Here is a 19700-nt window from a genome sequence, read left to right on the forward strand (position 1 = left end):
AAAGCTTGGGAGGATGCTCGGCGTCGAATAGCCGTGATGACTCCCGGGCAGCTCGGCGACAGCAACTACAACAGGCCACCGGGGTATGCTCCTTTTCTTTTTTCGTGTATTTGAATTAAGTTTTTAACTTGTTCACGTTTGCTCGTAGAACTGGGTGGAGCAGATTGCCATTAGCAATCGGTGGTAATCGGTTGGCCGAACTGGAGGACGAACTGAAGAAGCTCAAGGCTGCGGGGGACAGCAGACAATCAACGACCGCTCTGGAGAAGGACAAAAGGTTGCTGGAAGCTGAGCGGGGTAAGACTTCCGGCTTGACAAGCGAGGTTGCCCGCCTCGAAGCCTTAGTCAAGCAGCGGGATAAAGAAATAAAGACCGCGACCGCTCGGAAGCTCAAGGCCATTGATGATATGGACTTGATGAAGGTGGAGAACCGGGGGCTGGAACAACGGGTGAAGGAGCTAGACGCCTCGCTAACTGCCGAACGGGAGGGTCGCTCCGCCGATCGGACCAAAGTAGAAGGACACTTGCAAGATCTTCGAGCTGCTCTGGATGCTTCCCAGACTACTCTCAAGGATTACCAAGATGGAGAGCCCGGTCGATCGGCGGAGGTGCGCAAAGCCTTCATCCGCTCGGACGAGTTTGACGAGAAGTTTACCGACAACCTCTCCTTGACTTTTGAGGAGGCAATCAAAGTGGCGGTGGAATACACAAAGAACAAAGGCCATGCTCCTGCCGATCTGTCCGTCCCCGCCGAAGACATGGCGACCATGATGGGCTCCATCCCTGACCATCTTTTTAATTTTGATGACTAAGAATCTGTCTGTGAGGCTATTTTGTAATTTTCTGTATGCGTGCCGTTCAGGGCAAACTTTATAAATTTTGTCAATCCGCCGATCGGCGTGGATGAACTGTCTCTTGTTACTTGTCCATTCTTCCCGCGTCTGATTTTTGTTTTTCGCCTTGGTCTTGAGCTTTTTGTGCCCAAGTACATGTGGTAAAGGAGCCGCTCAGCCCAACCCTGTTACGTCGGGTTCTACCGAGGGCTGCGCAGAAAACCATCCATCCGGCGGCCTCATAGGCTCCAGTCGCCCGTCGAATTTTACCGTCGGAACTTGACTACTGTCCGCTCGGTGGGTTTATAAACGCCGAGTCGTGTTTCGACGGTCTTCCGATCGGAGGGTTTATAGACGCCGATTCGTCTCTCGATTTTGAACGTCGGCGCTCGACGGTCTTCCGATCGGAGGGTTTATAGACGCCGATTCGTCTCTCGATTTTTAACGTCGGCGCTCGACGGTCTTCCGCGCGGACTTTTATAGACGCCGGCTCGTCTCTCGATATTTAACATCGGAGCTCGACGGTCTTCTGCTCGGACGTTTATAGACGCCGGCTCGTCTCTCGATATTTAACGTCGGAGCTCGACGGTCTTCCGCTCGGACTTTTATAGACGCTTGCTCGTCTCTCGATATTTAACGTCGGAGCTCGACGGTCTTCCGCTCGGACTTTTATAGACGCCGGCTCGTCTCTCGATATTTAACGTCGGAGCTCGACGGTCTTCCGCTCGGACGTTTATAGACGCCGGCTCGTCTCTCGATATTTAACGTCAGGGCTCGACGGTCTTCCGCTCGGACGTTTATAGACGCCGGCTCGTCTCTCGATATTTAACGTCGGAGCTCGACGGTCTTCCGCTCGGACGTTTATAGACGCCGGCTCGTCTCTCGATATTTAACGTTGGAGCTCGACGGCCTTCCGCTCGGACGTTTATAGACGCCGGCTCGTCTCTCGATATTTAACGTCGGAGCTCGACGGCCTTCCGCTCGGACGTTTATAGACGCCGGCTCGTCTCTCGATATTTAACGTCGGAGCTCGACGGCCTTTCGCTCGGACGTTTATAGACGCCGGCTCGTCTCTCGATATTTAACGTCAGAGCTCGACGGTCTTCCGCTCGGACGGTTATAGACGTCGGCTCGTCTCTCGATATTTAACGTCGGAGCTCGACGGCCTTTACGGCTAATTTTGACACTGATGACATATGCCCTACCGAACGGTGAGGGGCCTTCGTCTTCGATGACTTGGCTCGGATAACTTTTACACCCGGCCGAACGGCACGGGGTCTTCACCCTCGAGCTTGACTCGTGTAATCATACGCCCGGCCGATCAGCACGGGGTCTTCGCCATTAAGTCGGTGGCTCGGATCTTATATATTATGGAGATAGTCCGCTCGGCCAATAATGACAATTGCGTTTAACATTTTGCTTCCTGCATTACAAGGACATAGGCGACCGAAATGTATATAAATTTACATTTAGCGCACCTTTCACCCAGCTCGGATAACGTACTCCCGGCCGAACGGCTCGGGGTCTTCTCCGTCGAGCGCTTGGCTCGGATAACATACTCCCGGCCAAACGGCTCGGGGTCTTCTTTGTCAACCGCTTGGCTCGGATATTATACCTCCGGCCGAATGACTCGGGGCCTTCGTTGTCAAGCCTTTGGCTCCGATGATATACGCCCGGCCGAACGGCACGGGCCTTCTTTCGGAAAATTACGATGAATTCTATTCCTGAAAGAAACTATCTGAAAGACTAACTCGTCGAAATTTATCAAGGCCAGGAGGATGGCGAAACTTCCCCGTCGGTCCCCCATGGCCGCTCGGCCCCCCAGAGGTGGAGGCGGCCTGCTGCTTTATCCTTTTACTTGAGCCTTCTGCTCCTGTTGCTCCATGAGCCTAGCTACTCTTGCCTCTATCGGAGCGTCGAGTTTCTCCATGGAGAGCATCACCATGTGTGGTCGTCCAGCTTCATCCATTGTTTCCGTTCGGATGCAGGAGCGTTCCCACAGACGGCGCCAAATTGATCCTGTCCGAATGCTGAATCAACGGACGCTGGGCACGTGGCGCTCTCCGGGTCGCCGATGTAGATCTCCGGCTGGTCTCACGAAACTCCGGCGAACCTGCACAAAAGTCGGGCCGGGAAGGGGTTCCTGGCGGCGACCCTCCGACGCTCAAGTCAGGCAAGCAAGCAGTGGAAAAAAGTGGCTCCAAAGGTGTTTCACGCGTACCTCCGGCGAAGTATGCGGCTCTTTATATAGAGCGGTGAAAGAGCTCCTACACGTCCACCGAGGCGTGTGCATGTCCGCAGCCCATACCTCGGTATGTGTCTGTCAGAAAGCTTACCTGACGCCATACTGCTACAGTCCAATCACGTCTTCGATGGGACAACAGAACACCTCGTTGTCAGACTTGAAGTATGGCCTAGCCATAGGACTTGACGACTGCCAGAAGATGTTTCTGTCCTTCTTTACCCATCACCGGCCGGGACGTCCGTCCGGCCGGTTGGACGAAGAGCGTCGTCCGGGCGGCCCTCCTCCCCTGCGCCGGCCGGGCGGCACGCCCATCCCGTCCCGCCTGTCGTTTGCATTGATATGCTGGGGGAAACTTCTGGGTGGGTACTACGTAAAGACTGTTAGCACTATGCTACCTTATATCGTCGACCAAGCTTGACTTCCGCTTTGCCATTTTTTACTGTTCCATTGAGCGCCGGATCTCGACTCCTATCCGGCCGGCCGGGAGGTCAGGCCCTCCTGCTCCGGTCAGCCGACCTGCCCACCTGGCCTTTTGATCTCCACGTGGCGTTGACCCCTCGCAATGGGGTCCCCTGCCTTGACCACCGGATCAATATTGATGGATTAGCTTTAAAATCATTGTCAACTACAAGATGGGAAAGCCATATTGAAACAGTCAAAGCAATACTATCTCAAGCTTCCCAAATCAGAGAAGCTTTGATCAAATTAGCAGAAATAAGTGAAGATGACAAATTAAGTAGAGATGCTGAAACTTTATAATCTAGTGAACTTTCAAGTTTTGAATTTATATTAAGCTTTGTTATTTGACATGATATTTTGCATAAAATTAGCTTAGTTAGTAAACAAGTACAGTTAGAGGATATGAGTCTAGATGTTGCTATAAAATAATTGTCTGGTCTTATTTCTTTTTTTGAAAAATATAGAGAAAATAGTTTTGCTTCTGCTATGGTTGATGCAAAAAAATAGCATCTGATATGGAAATTGAGCATGTATTTCCTACAAAACGTAAAATTTATAGAAAGAGATATTTTGATGAGATTGCTAACACTGAAAGAGAAAATCAATCATTGGAATAATCTTTTCAAATAAATTATTTTATATTAGTGGTCAATATTGCTCTTGGTCAATTGAAGAGTAGGTTTGTATAGGATTGTAAAGTCACTAAAGGAGGGGGGGGGGGGGGGGCGGGGAAAAACAATCATCGAAAATCTTGATTAAAAACAAGTTATGCAGTGGAATAAAGAATACAACGAAAGAAAAACCAAACGCTAATACAAGTAGTTTTTTACATGGTTCGAAGCCTTCGACGACTCCTACTTCAAGGTTCGCACTCGTCGAGTACTTTTGTTGGACAATCCACTAATAGTTTGAATGATTAGAAAATTTAAGTACAAGAACTATAAGAAAATATTACCGACAATAGAGAAAATAAATAGATCTTGATTGTCGATTGTCGAAGGGGCTTTACAGCGTTGTAGGAGCTTTTCTAGAGCACCATGCCGGAATGAAAGTCGTAGCAGATGTTGATCTAAAGATGATGGTTGAAGACCCTTATATAAACCCATTCCGGGTGCTTGGAACCCCTCTAGGCATCTGAACCACTGTTGACGTGATCATCTCTCGTCAAAACTTGATCGGTCAAGTTTATCCACTTTCGGTCGCCTGGACTGTTAACGTGGGTTCAGCCAGTCATCGCACTCCAACTTAGCTTCGGGATGAAATTTACGGTCCAGACACTTGGACCATCTCCATGTGCCTGGACCACTTGGGTGCCTGGTGCTTGCCTGAGCGACGCTAGTCTTGGCACCCGGACCAGCTCCAGGCGCCTGAAGTCCAGGCTCCTGGATCCCTTCTGGGCACCTAGCACCCCCTCTTTTCAACCACTTTTTCCTGCAAAAAGGGTTAGTTCAAGCAAATAAAAATATATTTATCCTGCAAAATAAAGTTAGTACAATTATGACAAGAGTAGTAGTAATTAGATCATGTCTCCCCAAGAGCAGAATTCAGTCAAGGTCTCAACTTAGGTTTATCAAATGGACCTAAGTTGGACCGACACCTACAGTTTCCTCAATCGAGAACGCATCCTTACTGGATCTCTCCTTCAATTTCTTACCTCTACCTACCAACTGTAATAACTTAACTTTCCTTTAACTCACCAGGTCTTCTCGCCAGTTGTTAGGTCTACAGAACCAACTGGATTTCGATCGATTGTTATGTCTCGCGAACCCAACCGGACTTCCCGCCAAATATCGGTCCCGCGGACCTATCTTGACTTCACACCAGCTATCAAGTCTCGCGGATTTAGCTAGATTTTGGCCTAGTGTCAGATTCTTTAAAACAGTCAACTCATGCACACTTGTAGAAATATTAGACAAATAACACATCTAACTTTAACCTATTTATCATATATCAAAATCAGATTATTAGTACAACCTACACTAACAATCTTTCCCCTTTTTGATGTGATGCCTATAGGATCGGAAAGAACACTAGAGGAGGGGTGAATAGTGATCGTCGAAAAATTTGAATTTAAACGAAGTTACGCAGTGAAAAACGGAAGAAACAAACAATGCTATCACAAGTTGGTTTTACTTGGTTCGGAGCCTTCGACGACTCCTACTCCAAGGTCCGCACTCGTCGAGTGCTTTCATTGGACAATCCACTAATAGTTCACAAAATGTGTTACAAGATAAGTACAGGAACAAAAAAAAACAAGGTTACCAACAACAAGGAAAATATGAAAATCAGAGTCACCGGTTGTCGGAGGAGCTTCACAGTGTCCCAGGAGTTTTTTCGGAGAACTAAGCAAGAAGGAAACTTGTCACAATTATTGTTCTGAAGCTCCGGGTCGAAGGCCTTTAAATAGGCTCATTCTGGGCGCCTAGAACCCCTCCGGGCACCTGGACCACGTGGCTCGGTCAATCGACGCGCCCCACATCAGCTTATGGATGATTTTTTAGGTTTGGGCGCTTGGATCAAGTCTGGACGCTCGGATCGCCTAGGCGCCCACGACCCCGTCTGAGCAAGCCTGGTCCGAGCGCCCGCCCCCCTTTTCTTCAGCCTCTCCTCCTACAAGAAAAGGTTAGTCCAGACAATCAAAAAATATATTTTACCCTGCAAAACAGTGTTAGCACAATATAATAAAATGTGAGTATTAATTCGATCCTGTCTTCATGAGACCAAACCTAGTCAAGATCTCAACTTAGGTTTTCCAAATGGACCTAAGTTAGATCGACGCTTATATTTTCCTCAATGGGGAACGCTTCCTCACTGGATCTCTCCTCATTGTTAGCACTAATGTCCGATTTTTAGAAGAGGACTATGAGGGTGTTTGGCTAAACTTATTTAAAACAGCTTATAAGCTTGTACAACTTATAAGTTGTTTTAGGAGCTTATAAGTTGTTAAAGTGTTTGGGTGAACTTATGACAATCAACTTAAAGGTATTGATGTGTTTGGTATTATAAGATCTTTTTATTAATAAAATTATCAAAAAGGGTATAATATTATTATTAATAGAGGATTTTGAGTTTTTTTATTAATAGAGGGTTTTGGGCAAATTTCTGCACTGGGGGAGAGAAAATTAGAAAGAGGCGTTGGCGGAGAAGATGACACGGCGCTGGAAGAGAAGTCGACGGAGATAGAAAGATATTAGGTTTATAAAAATTTATGGAGGATAAGATGGGGATTTATGAAATTATATAAGGATATTTTAGAGAAGAAAATTATTAAAATAAGATCTTTTTTTAAAAAGTAGGGTCTTCCATACTTTTTTAAAAACAGCTTATAAGCTACAAAATAGCTTATTTTGACAGCTTATAAGTTGTTTGAAAAAAATTTTACCAAACAAATTTAAAGAGCTTATAAGCTCCAAAACAACTTATAAGCTGTTTTAGAGAGCTTATAAGCTTAGCCAAACACCCTCTATGTAATAAACCACAAGCTCATGAGTGAAATTGTTCTAGAAGAAATAAGAGAAAACACGTCTACTTTAGTACCAACAGTGGAAGATAAAATTTCACAAGAAACTGTAACACGTATCATAAATGATGCACAAATACAGACAGTGCCTCGTCGTAGTGGGAGGGTTGTTAGGCAACCTGAAAGATTCATGTTTTGGGGAGAGTCTTCAGACTTGATCCCAGGAAAACATGAACCTAATCCCCGAACATATGACGAAGCACTCCAAGATAAAGATGTAGCATCTTGACAAAGAGCAATGAATTCAGAAATAAAATCTATGTATTCTAACAAAGGCTAGGAGCTAGTAGAACCATCAAATGGTGTAAAAACTATTGGATGTAAATGGATCTATAAAAGAAAAAGAGGGATAGACGGGAAGGTGGAAACCTTCAAAGCAAGGCTTGTTGTGAAGGGGTATACTCAAAAAGAGGGAATCGATTATGAGGAAACCTTTTCACCAGTAGCTATGCTTAAATCTATCCAGATACTCTTATCTATTGCTGCTCATATGGATTATGAGGTTTGGCAAATGGATGTCAAGACAGCTTTCCTTAACGGAAGTCTTGAAGAAAATATCCATATGAAGTAACCAGAGGGGTTTATTGCAAAGGGCAAAGAGCATCTTGTATATAAGCTCAATCGGTCTATTTATGGACTGAAGCAAGTTTCAAGATCTTTGAACATCCGGTTTAATGAAGTAATTCAGTCTTATGAATTTATTCAGTGTCTGGATGAGTCTTGTGTATACAAGAAGTGTGATGGAAACATGGTGGTATTTCTTGTACTATACGTAGATGCCATTTTGATAGTGGAAAATAATGTCAAAGTGTTGTCAGAAGTAAGGGTATGGTTGTCCAAGTAATTAGATATGAAGGACTTGGGAGAATGCGGACATATTCTCGGGATCAAAGTAATAAGGGATCGCAAGAAAAGAATGTTGTGCTTATCCCAAGCTTCATATATCGATACAATGCTAGCTCGATTTAGCATTCAAGACTCTAAGAAAGGTTTTCTACCTTTTAGGCATGGAGTATCTTTATCTAAGAGATGTCTCTGAAGACATCAAAAGAGATAGAGGAAATGAAACCAGTTCTCTATGCTTCAGTTGTAGGAAGCCTAATGTATACAATGTTATGCACGAGACCAGATATCTGTTTTACCGTGGGCATGGTTAGAAGATATCAAAGTAATCCAGGATAGGGACATTGGACTACCGTAAAACATATATTAAAGTACCTGAGAAGGACTAAAGATTATATGCTGGTTTACCAAACAGATGATTTGCTCCCTGTGGGTTACACGAATTCTGACTTCCGATCAGATAAGGACAATAGTAAGTCTACCTCAGGTTATGTGTTTACTTTAGGTGGTGGAGCCATAGCATAGAGGAGTGTTAAGCAGAAATGCGTTTCAGACTCAACCATGGAAGTTGAGTATGTGGCAGCCTCTGAGGCAGCCAAAGAAGCTGTATGGATCAGGAACTTTTTGATGGACTTAGATGTGATTTCTGATTTACCCAAAATCATCACAATTTATTGTGATAATAGCGGCGCAGTAGCAAACATGAAGGAACCACGAGCCCATAAGGCGAGTAAACACATTGAGCGCGAGTACCACCTGATACAAGACATCATAAAGCGAGGAGAAGTTGTTGTCGCCAAGATTACATCAGCAGATAACCTGGCAGATCCTTTCACTAAGGCCCTTCTGACGAAAACTTTTGATCGATATGTTGAGGGGATGAGAATCAGATGTATGGCAGTGTTTATGGCAGCATAGTCTTTTAGTATAAGTGGGAGATTATTAGAGTGTATACTAAAAGTCTAGCTTTTGGTATAAAACATTTATTTTGAAATAAGAATCACATTGGTCATGTCTGCATTTAGTTAAATACAGTTGTCCATTTAATTTATATTGTAGATAACATGGTGTTTGGTGTGACACAGAAGATCATGTTATCAGTTCCTTATAAATTATAAATAGTAGCTCACAACCAAGATGAAATGAGATAAACCATTAGAGTGGTTGTAGTGTAATATGGTATTAGTTTATCTTGACTATAAAATTACACTAGTACATTATGAGTGTATTGAGCATGACCATTTGAGGTAGTTTCTTTTTATACTGACTACATAAAAGAGCAAAACCTTTGTTATTATGGAAGCGTGTACTCTTAATCATGATATAATAACAAGCACGTATACTTAATATTTATTTCTTTAATTTATCAAAGGGTGAGATTTAGTTCGTTAAATCAATAGGCCTAATAAGTTGGGAAATGATATTATTTATATGGTGTGTTGTTGATTATAGAATGAAACTGTGTCATAGTAATCTAGGTTGATGATGTCCCCTTGAGGAGCTCATAAGGATTGCCATGTAAATCCTGTAGGTGGACTTAGTCCGACATGACAATAAGGTTGAGTGGTACTACTCTTGAAACTAGATATTAATTAAGTGAGTTGTCAGTAACTCATTTAATTAGTGGGCATTCGTTATCTTAAACACAAGGAGACTAACGCACTCATGATAAGAAAGAGCCCATATTGTAACATGAGATTGGTGTGGTAGTGCAATAATAACTCTTTAGTGGTATGAGTTATTATTGATGAACTTGAGTTGGTGTTCAAGGCGAACACGGGAAGCTCAAGCTCATTGGGAGACCAAAACCAAATCCTCCTCTCAGTCTCTGTTGTAGCCTCTTATTTATAAAGCCTTATCTCCACTTAAAGCCAAGCTTCTTACCCATCTTATTATGGCCGGCCAAGCCAAGCTTAGAGCCCAAGCTATGGCCGACCAAGCCAAAGAGTGGAGCCAAGTTTATGGTCGGCCAAGCTTGGAGCCCAAGCTAGGTGGTCGGCTACATTAAAATAAAAGAGTATTTTAAATTTTAAAATATTTCCTTTTGTGGAAGTCATGGTTTTAAAAGAGAGTTTTTAAATTTTAAAATCTTTCCTTTTATAGTTATCTACAAAAGATTAAGAGAAAGGTTTGATATCTTTCCTTATTTGTAGTTAAAAGGAAGATTTTAATTTTTGATAAAACTTTCCTTTTTGTAACCATCCACATATTTTAAAAGAGAGATTTTAATTTATAAAATTTTCCTTTTATAACCAACAAGGGATTTAAAAGAGAAATTTTTTATTAAAATTTCTTACCGAAAACAAATAAGGAAGTTTTAATTTTGTGTTTAAAACTTTCCTTGATTGGAGCATATGCATAGGGCCAACCATGACAAGCTTTAAAGGAAGTTTTAATTTTTTATTTTAAAATATTCCTTTTTAGTCATTGGCAAGGAATATAAGGAAGTTTTAATTATGTTTAAAACTTTCCTTTTTTGTCAAAACCAAGGATTATAAAAGAGATGGAGGGGTGCCTCATGAGATAACACATCTTCTATTCCTCTCTTCCAATCCTTTGGTGGCCGACCCTTTTCTCTTCTCCTTTTATTTTCTCTCTTGGAGGCCGGCGACATCAAGGTTGGTGATCTCTTGGTGGTCAGTTGCTTGAAGGAGAAGAAGAAGAGAAGGAAGCTCTCTTGTCTAGCATCCCTTGGAGGTTAGTTGGTGGCTGGATCTAGGAAGCAAAGGAAGAAGCTTGGGTGGATTTCATCTTGGAAGATCGTCGCCCACACGACGTCTAAGAGAAGGATAGGAATACAGCAGAAGATCAAGAGGTCTATAAGCTACAAAAAGTATAACTAGTTATTAGTTTCTACATCATAACTAGTTCATCTTTTGTATAGATCTTGAAAAACCAAACATAAGAGGTTATCAGTTTTAAGTTATCATTTTTGTTATCGATTTTATTTTTCGATTTCATGTTTCGATAATGTGTTTCTATTGAGGTCTCTGTAGTTAAACCTAGTTTACTACAAGAAGTAAAATACCCGATTTCTTTGAGAGGCTTTGTCTAGGAAGTGGTGGATGATCCCATACCCAAGAAGGCATAGTACCTCGCCATGTTTAACCTGGAAGCCGATCTTTGAAATAAATATTTGATTGACTTCTGTAATATGGTTTAACTTAGGAAGATCACATCGGTTAAAGTTGGAGTAAAAATGTTAAGTATCGTTTCCAATCTAAGTTTAACTTCAGAAGGATAATTTGGATTAATAATGTTAAGCATCGTTTGCAATCCAAATTTAACTTTAGTAGAGCACATGGGTACGTAGCTAGGATAGTTCTATGCTTGTATAAATTTTTGTACAGGGGAACTAGGACGGTATTCCGAGTAGCAACCAATAAGATCATTAGTGCAAATTGCACCAACAATCTCTCCCTTTTTGATGCAATGAAAACCTAGATTAAAGTTAGAAAAAAAATAATATTGATACAAAGATAAAGAAATGATTAAATTAATTTTGTTTGTTGTTTTTCTACATTAACCCTTACCCTCCCCCTTTGGCATTCATCAAAAAACTAGGGTAAGGAAAATACAAACATACAAATAATGCAGATAGTAATGAAAAAACTGTATGCTTTGTATATCTCAAACTTAGTTGGAAATCAATACTCTAAACAAAATTTCTAAGAAAAATTAAAATATTTCCAAAAATATGTAAGTAAAGTTCTAAGGAAACTTTAAAATTTTTAAGTAAAATTGATTTTTACAAATTAATACAAGAGAACTTCTATGTGATTTACGAATCAATTTTTAAGAACAAATAGACTTAAGGAATTATTTTTAAGAGTATTTTTTTAAAAAATTCTAAGGAAACTACTTTAAGTTTGAAACAGTTTTTTAACAAAAATTATTTAAGTAAGAATTTCAAAATTATTTCAAAAAAACTTTACTAAGGGAAATTATAAGGATTTTTAGGAAAGTACTTACAAAGTAATCTTTTTCAAAAAAAATGTAAGTAATGACTTTTCAAAATAATTTAAAACTCTTTTTCTAAAATAAATATTTGTAAAGTTATAAAAATATTTCTAAAATTAATTTTGAAGTACTTTTTTCTAGGAAATATTTTTAAAGTACTTTTTAAAGACATAACGTTCTAAGTTTAATTTTTAAAGTACTAAAGGAAAAGAAAGATTAAGAAAGATAAAAAAAATTAAATAATTATTTAGATAAAACCTCCCCTTAATATGATATAATAATTCAAAAAAAATAAACATTCGATTTTCAATATCGTTAGTGCATGTCTAACTGTTAATTACTAACTATCTATCAGAAGATAGTAGTGTTCACCTGGTTAGCCAAGTTAAGCAAGATTTGATCCAACTTCTTGTTTATTAAGGAGGATTACTTAACTTGATCATTGTATTATGGTATTTTTCACCCAGACTTATGTTGATGCACTGATATAAACATCTGAAGTCCAGGCAAAATGCTCGCGCACCTCACACCATTCTATATCTATAAATACACAATCAAGGTAGACCTAATGTGTTTGTGAGACGATCAATTCCTAGATCTATAGGATCATGCTTTCTATGAGTTTGATCTAGGCTATGACCAAAACAGTTGTTTGCAACACTAGAGAAATGGGAAAAATTTTAGAAAGAATAAGTAAATAATTTTCCTAGAATTTAAAAATTTCTTAAAAATTTGTTTGATAATAAATATCCTAGTCTATTGTGCACATTCCTAGTCGTCTTCATAAATTACTGAATTCAGATTTTGGTAGTAGTTTGGTAAAAATGTCAGCCAAATTTAACTTAGACTCAACATAGTTGAGTTCAATATCTCCTTTGGCGACGTGATCTCTAATAAAGTGATGTTTTATTGCAATATATTTAGTTCTTGAATGATGCACTGGATTTTTAGTTAAGTTGATTGAACTGATATTGTCAATATGGATTTTTATATCTTTTATATTCTAAGTTAAAATCTTTTAATGTGTGCATCATCCATAACAGTTATGCTACACACTCACCCATTGCTATGTACTTAGCTTCAAGTGATGATCCAAATAATTGACATCCACCACTTGTATTTTTACGATCTAGTTTACAGCTAGCATAATCGGAGTCTGAGTAACCTATTAGTGTAAAATTGGGTGATCTAGGATACCAAATTCCTACATTTTGTGTTCCTTTAAAATCTAAAAATTCTTTTTGCATTAGTTAGGTGGGATTTCTTAGCACAGGTTTAGTATCTAGCACACATACTAATTACAAATAATATATCAGGCCGACTTATAGTTAAGTATAAAAGACTGCTTATGGCACTCCTATAGTACTTTAAGTCTACAGGTTTTCCATTTGGGTCACTATCTAAGGTTATGTTTGTTGCAATTAGTATTTTTATTTCTTTTGTATTTTTCATTCTAAATTTTTTAAGTAATTCTTTGATGTATTTTTGTTGGTAAACATAATTTCCTTCATTAATTTGTTTAATCTGTAATCCTAAAATGTAAGTTAGTTTACCTACTAGGCTCATTTCAAATTCTTGTTCCATTAAAGTTATAAATTCTTATAGAAATTCTGAATTGGTTGAACAAAAAATTATGTCGTTTATATATACTTGGGTTATAAAGATATCTTGTTTGACTGATTTTAAAAATAGAGTTGGATCAATTTGACCTTGGTTGAACCCTTTGGAGATTAGGTAGGAGGTCAGCCTTTCATGCCAGGCCCTAGGTGCCTGTTTAAGGCCATACAAGGCTTTCTTAAGTTTACAGACATGGTCAGGATGATCTAAACTTTTAAATCCAGGTGATTGACTTACATAAACCTCTTCTTTTATTAACCCATTTAAGAAGGTGAATTTTATATCCATTTAATAAAGTTTGAATCCTTTATACGCTGCATAGCTCAGTAGCATTTTAATAGACTCAAGTCTGGCTACTAGAGCATATGTTTCATCATAGTCAATTCCCTCTACTTGACTAAACCCTTTAGCTACTAGTCTAACCTTATTCCTAACAATTTCTTCATTTTCACTTAGTTTGTTTCTGAATATCCATTTTGTTTCTATTACCTTTTTGTTATTAGGTAGTGGTACTAACTCCCAGATTTTATTTCTCTAAAATTGGGTCAGTTCTTCCTGCATGGCTGTAATCCAGTATGGGCCAAGTAGGGACTCTTTTATAGTTTTGGGTTCAATTTTAAATATTAAAAATATTTGAATTAGATTTCTGAAAGATGATCTAGTCTGAACTCTTAGGTTTGGGTCACCTATAATTTGTTCGATTGGGTGATTTGATCTAACTCTTATTTGAGGGGGGATTGTTGGGTTGCAAGATTGCAAAAAAAGTTCCACATTGAAAATACATGAGAAAGATCACGGGTTTATCTCTATTGGTATAAGGCCTTTTGGGTAGAGCCCAAAAATAAAACCATGAGGGATTAGGCCCCAAGTGGATAATATCATGCCATTATGGAGATATCTAAATTTTTTTTGGCCCTTACAAAGCTATCTTGTTGTCTAACAAGTTAAACTAAGTGTGCAGAAAAGTCCTAAGTGATCTTAGATAAAGGAAAGTTCTAGCTACGGTTAGGCAACGAAATCCTGGTCTAGGGGACTGGCCGAAATGTTAGCGAGTCGAGGACTTTGGACGAAATCCTAGAGTTGAGGACTCTAGGTGAAAATCCTAGGGGTCATGGACACCAAGTGGAAGTCTGGACGGGTCATGGATCAGACGTTCAGCATGAAGTCCTGAAGTTTCGGACTCTGAGCAAAAGTCCAGACGGTTTGGAGGATTGGTCTGACAAAAGGTAATTTCTACTAAAAGGAGTAGGTGAGGATGAGTTTCCTGAATAGGGAACAGTAGGCGTCGGTCCAACCTAGAGTTTCAGCAAAACTCAAAGTTAGGACTGGATAGTCCGAAGGCTCTCAAATCTTATCATTCGGTCGACTGAACGTCCGGATCAGTCGACCAAGACCACCAAGCAAACAGATCAGATTCTAGCTCATGGTTTAAGTTTCGCCCAAGGGATCGGTCGACTAAACCTTGGGTTCAGTTGATCGAATGGTGAATAAACTTCAGACCGGATTGATCGAACTAAGTAATCCAAGGAGCGTCAAGGGTTCGGTTGATCGAATGGCGGGATCGGTCAATAAAACGAAGCCTCTTATCCGAAGTGGCAACATCTGGATAGGAAGTTGGGCAGATTCAGAAGGTTCGGTTAGCCGAATGGCTGGATCGGTCGACTAATCAATGTCAAGTCAAACAGTGATCCCGATATAAGTGGATCTGGATTAGGTTCAACTCGGCTATAAAAAGGGTTTGACTTACAGCTTCGAACACATCATACAATTCATTCAGAACAACTTCATCTCCTGCGTGCGCTCCGGAAACAATTCAACAATGCCCAAACAGTGTTTCGACGATGATCACACCCGAAGATCAAATTCTCCAAGTTGTTGGTAACAAGTTTCTTTTTATGCAAGACTTGTATGCTTCAACTTTGTAATATAAACTTGTAATGATTTTCCAATACTATAGTGGTTGCCCAATGAAAGTGATCAATGATCGTGGGTCTTGGATATATAAACTTGTATGCTTCAATGAATTTTATATCCATTTGATAAAATTTGAATCCTTTATGCGCTGCATAGCTCAGTAGCATTTTAATAGACTCAAGTCTGGCTACTGGAGCATATGTTTCATCATAGTCAATTCCCTCTACTTGACTAAACCCTTTAGCTACTAGTCTAGCCTTATTCCTAACAATTTCTCCATTTTCACTTAGTTTGTTTCTGAATACCCATTTTGTTTCTATTACCTTTTTGTTATTAGGTAGTGGTACTAACTCCCAGATTTTATTTCTCTAAAATTGGGCCAGTTCTTCCTGCATGGCTATAATCCAGTATGGGCCAAGTAGGGACTCTTTTATAGTTTTGGGTTCAATTTTAAATATTAAAAATATTTGACTTAGATTTCTGAAAGATGATCTAGTCTGAACTCTTAGGTTTGGGTCACCTATAATTTGTTCAATTAGGTGATTTGATCTAACTCTTAGGGTGTGTTTGGTTCAAGTCATCATGTATAACCTTGGTTATGTGATTACCAGGTAATCACATAACCAAGGTTATGGGGAATAAAACATAACCAAATGTTGTTTGGTTCAACCTAGGTAATGCAACAAAAACTTGTTTGTTTGAAGGTTTTAATGAATACCCTAGTTTAATATTTTACCGTATTACTCTCAATTACAAAACCAACTATACATAATAATAATAATAATATTATTATTTATTTATTTTTTAATGTTTTTTACTTTTTTTTCCTATATATTTTTTTACTTTTTTATGTGTTTTTTTATTTTTTAATGTTTTTATATTTTTATATTATTTATATTTAAATTTTTTAATTTTTTTACATTTTTTTAATTTTAATTTTTATTTATTTATTTTATTTTTAATTTTTTTTATTTTTAAAATTTTAAAATTTGTATAAATTTTTTAATTTTTTTTAAAATTTTTAAAATTTTTATTTTTTATTTTTTAAATTTATATTTTTTATTTTTAAAAATTATTTATTTTTTTTTTAAAATAAAATTTTAAATTTTAAATTTTTTAAAACATTTTTTTAATTTTTTTTTACATTTTTTCTCTTATTTTTTCATGTTTTTTCTTATCAGAGGGTATTTTTGGTAAAAAAAATTCGTTAACCCCGGAATTAAGAAAAACCTTAGTTTTCTAAGGTTTTCTGATTCCGGGCTGCATGACCCTTTTGCTGACGTGTCGGGAATGAAACATTACTTGGGAATCATCGAATACCTAAACCAAACAAGATTTTTGTTGATAATCTTGGATGGATAACCAAGGTTATCAAGAATAACCCCGAACCAAACACACCCTTATTGTTCTAGGCTGTGATTGTTCTTGTGGTTGATTTTGTTCAACTTTATATTCATCTATTGGATATTCACTTGCTCCCCCTAGATCAGTGCTTGCTTTAGTGAAATCAATTGGTTGGTATTGAGGTTGAGTTGGGTTAGGTTCTTTAGAGTTAGTAATTTAATTAAATTTTACATTAGTTGTTTCCTCAATTCTTAGAGTATTTTTATTATAAACTGTATACCCTCTACTGTTTAGGGAGAACCCTACAAAGATTCTATTTTCTACTTTTGAGGTAATTTTTCTCAAATATTCTCTTGTGTTTAATATATAAATAGGACACCCAAATACCTTAAAAGTATTTTATATTAGGTAATTTATTATAGTAAATTTCAAATGAGATTTTATTATATTTTTTATTTATTGTTCTGTTTTGTACATAGCAGGTTGTACTAACAGCTTCTGCTTAGAAATATTTTGGTAATAGGTATTCATTAAGAATTGTTCGAGTGGCTTCTTGGAGAGTTATATTTTTTTTTCCACTATTCCATTTTGTTAGGGGTATTTGGACATGTGAATTCTTGATGGTACCCATTTTCTAGGCAAAATTTAGTGAACCTAGGATTTTTAAATTTCTCACCATTATCACTCCTAATTCTTTTGATTATTGAGTCTTTTTCATTTTCAATTTATTTACAAAAATTACTAAATATTTCAAAATTTTCATCTTTATTTTTTAAGAATTTTACCCAAGTAAATCTTGAGTAATAATCAATTATGACTAGATAATATAAACTTCCATTAATAGATTTTACTCCATGTGAGTCAAACAAATCTAGATGTAGTAATTCAAGGGTTGAATTAGTTTGAACTTGATTAGTCAGTTTGTGAATTGATTTATTCTGTTTTCCTTGTTGACAAACATTACAAATTGTTGATTCTAAGTTAGGTAGTTTTGGTAATCTTCTAACTAAGCCATTTAGTTTAGTGATATTTCTAAAGTTGATATGGGGCATTCCCCTATGCCACAACCAGGTTTCCTCTTTTTGTGTCAAGTGGCACTTAATTGAGGAGTTGACTAGGTTAATTGTATAAATATTATTATTCCTATGTCCTTTCAATTTTATTATAGGATCTTTCATATGTTTAATTAAGCATTCAGTGGATATAAACTTGACATTATATTCTGAATCACACAATTGACTAACACTAAGTAGGTTAAACTTGAAATTTTCAATAAGAAGTACTTTATTAATAATAAAATTGGATTCTAATTCAATGTTGCCTATTCCAATTAACTTCAGTTCACCATTGTTTCCAAAGGTAATTGTTCCTAGTCTTTTGAAGTTTAGCTTTGTGAACATTGTTTGATCCTCGATCATGTGTTGGAAGCAACCACTGTCTAATATCCAATTAGATTCCTGAAAATTTGGAGAAACAAACTTTTAGTCAGGTGTGAATTTAATTATAATTTAAATTTAATTTCAATTTTTTAAAATTAATTTTACTTTTGATTTTTAATTTTACTTTTGATTTTTAATTTTTGTCCTTAGTCATCTCACCTAGTTTAAGTGGTAAGACAAAGGGATCCTATGGTTTTATGAGATGAGTTAAATTAAATTTCAGAGTTTGGTTTAACTTGTGTTAGATTCAAGTTTAGCTTTAAGTTCAATAAACATACATTTTTTGGATAAACTTCTAAGCTGTGGTGAGCTATTTGGATATCATTAGAGTAACCACGCCTTCGAGGTTTTCCAAATAGTCATATCCACTGAACTTAATAACAAAATTTTGGTCTAACCAGCTAGGATTGGTAATGGGTAGCTTCAGTTAGCTCCAGTAAGCCAAATGCACCAGGTCGAAGTCATATCTTCCTAGACATGCATAGACAGAGCTTCCCTAACCTACTATCATCCAAAACTTCTCCTGTGTTATTTTTCAAGTTAAACTTTTATCCCTTTTAAACCTAATCCTAATTATCCAACCAGGTAAACTATTATTTTGGAGGTGTCAACTAATTGGAGTCTCCCCTGAATTATTGAACTTTTTAGGTTTTAGTTTTATGTCGATTATTTTTGTAGTTAAAATACACTTGATGGTAATTTGAATTAGTTTTGTAATTATTTGATTTAAATTTATTTGATTTGTTACACTCCATTTTGTATTTTAGTTTTAGGCTTGATTTATTTGAGTTTATTTTTTATTCTTTAGTTTGGATTTTACCTTTGAAGATTTATTTTGGTTAGGTTTTGAATTAATAGGTTTAGTTGGATTTGATTTTAGTTAATAAATTTCATTTTTGGGGACATAAAACTGATTGAGTCCTACTTGCGTTGTTAGGCATGCTTTCAAAACGCAGACTTTAGCTTGTTTCTTATTTTGGCTTATAAGTGATATAAAAGTTTTGTTAGTCGAGCTGGACTTGTATCCGAGTCCGGACTTATTATATATAGCTCTTTGTGATCCAAGTATGATGTCTAGGTATTTAGATCTATTGGTGACGTCTTGTATCCATTGGTGACGCTGAACCATTGGTTGAAGTCGGTCTTCAGGTACACCTCCATCCATTTCTTCCAGTACCAAAAGTTGCCCCCCTTTGCCTGATTGGTGGTTACACCAATTCAGAGCGATACCCGCTCTGATACCACTTGTATGATCAGAAAGAACGCTAGAGGGGGGTGAATAGCGATCGTCGAAAAATTTCAATTTAAACGAAGTTATGTAGCAGAAAACGGAAGAAACAAACAACGCTAACACAAGTTGGTTTTACTTGGTTTGGAGCCTTCGACAACTCCTACTCCAAGGCCCGTACTCGTCAAGTACTTTCGTTGGATAATCTACTAATAGTTCACAAAATGTGTTACAAGATAAGTACATGAACAAAAAAATAAGATTACCGACAATAAGGAAAATATGAAAATTTGAGTCG

The sequence above is a fragment of the Zingiber officinale genome, chromosome 1A (genome assembly GCF_018446385.1).
Source record: "Zingiber officinale cultivar Zhangliang chromosome 1A, Zo_v1.1, whole genome shotgun sequence".
NCBI classification, from domain to species: Eukaryota; Viridiplantae; Streptophyta; class Magnoliopsida; order Zingiberales; family Zingiberaceae; genus Zingiber; species Zingiber officinale.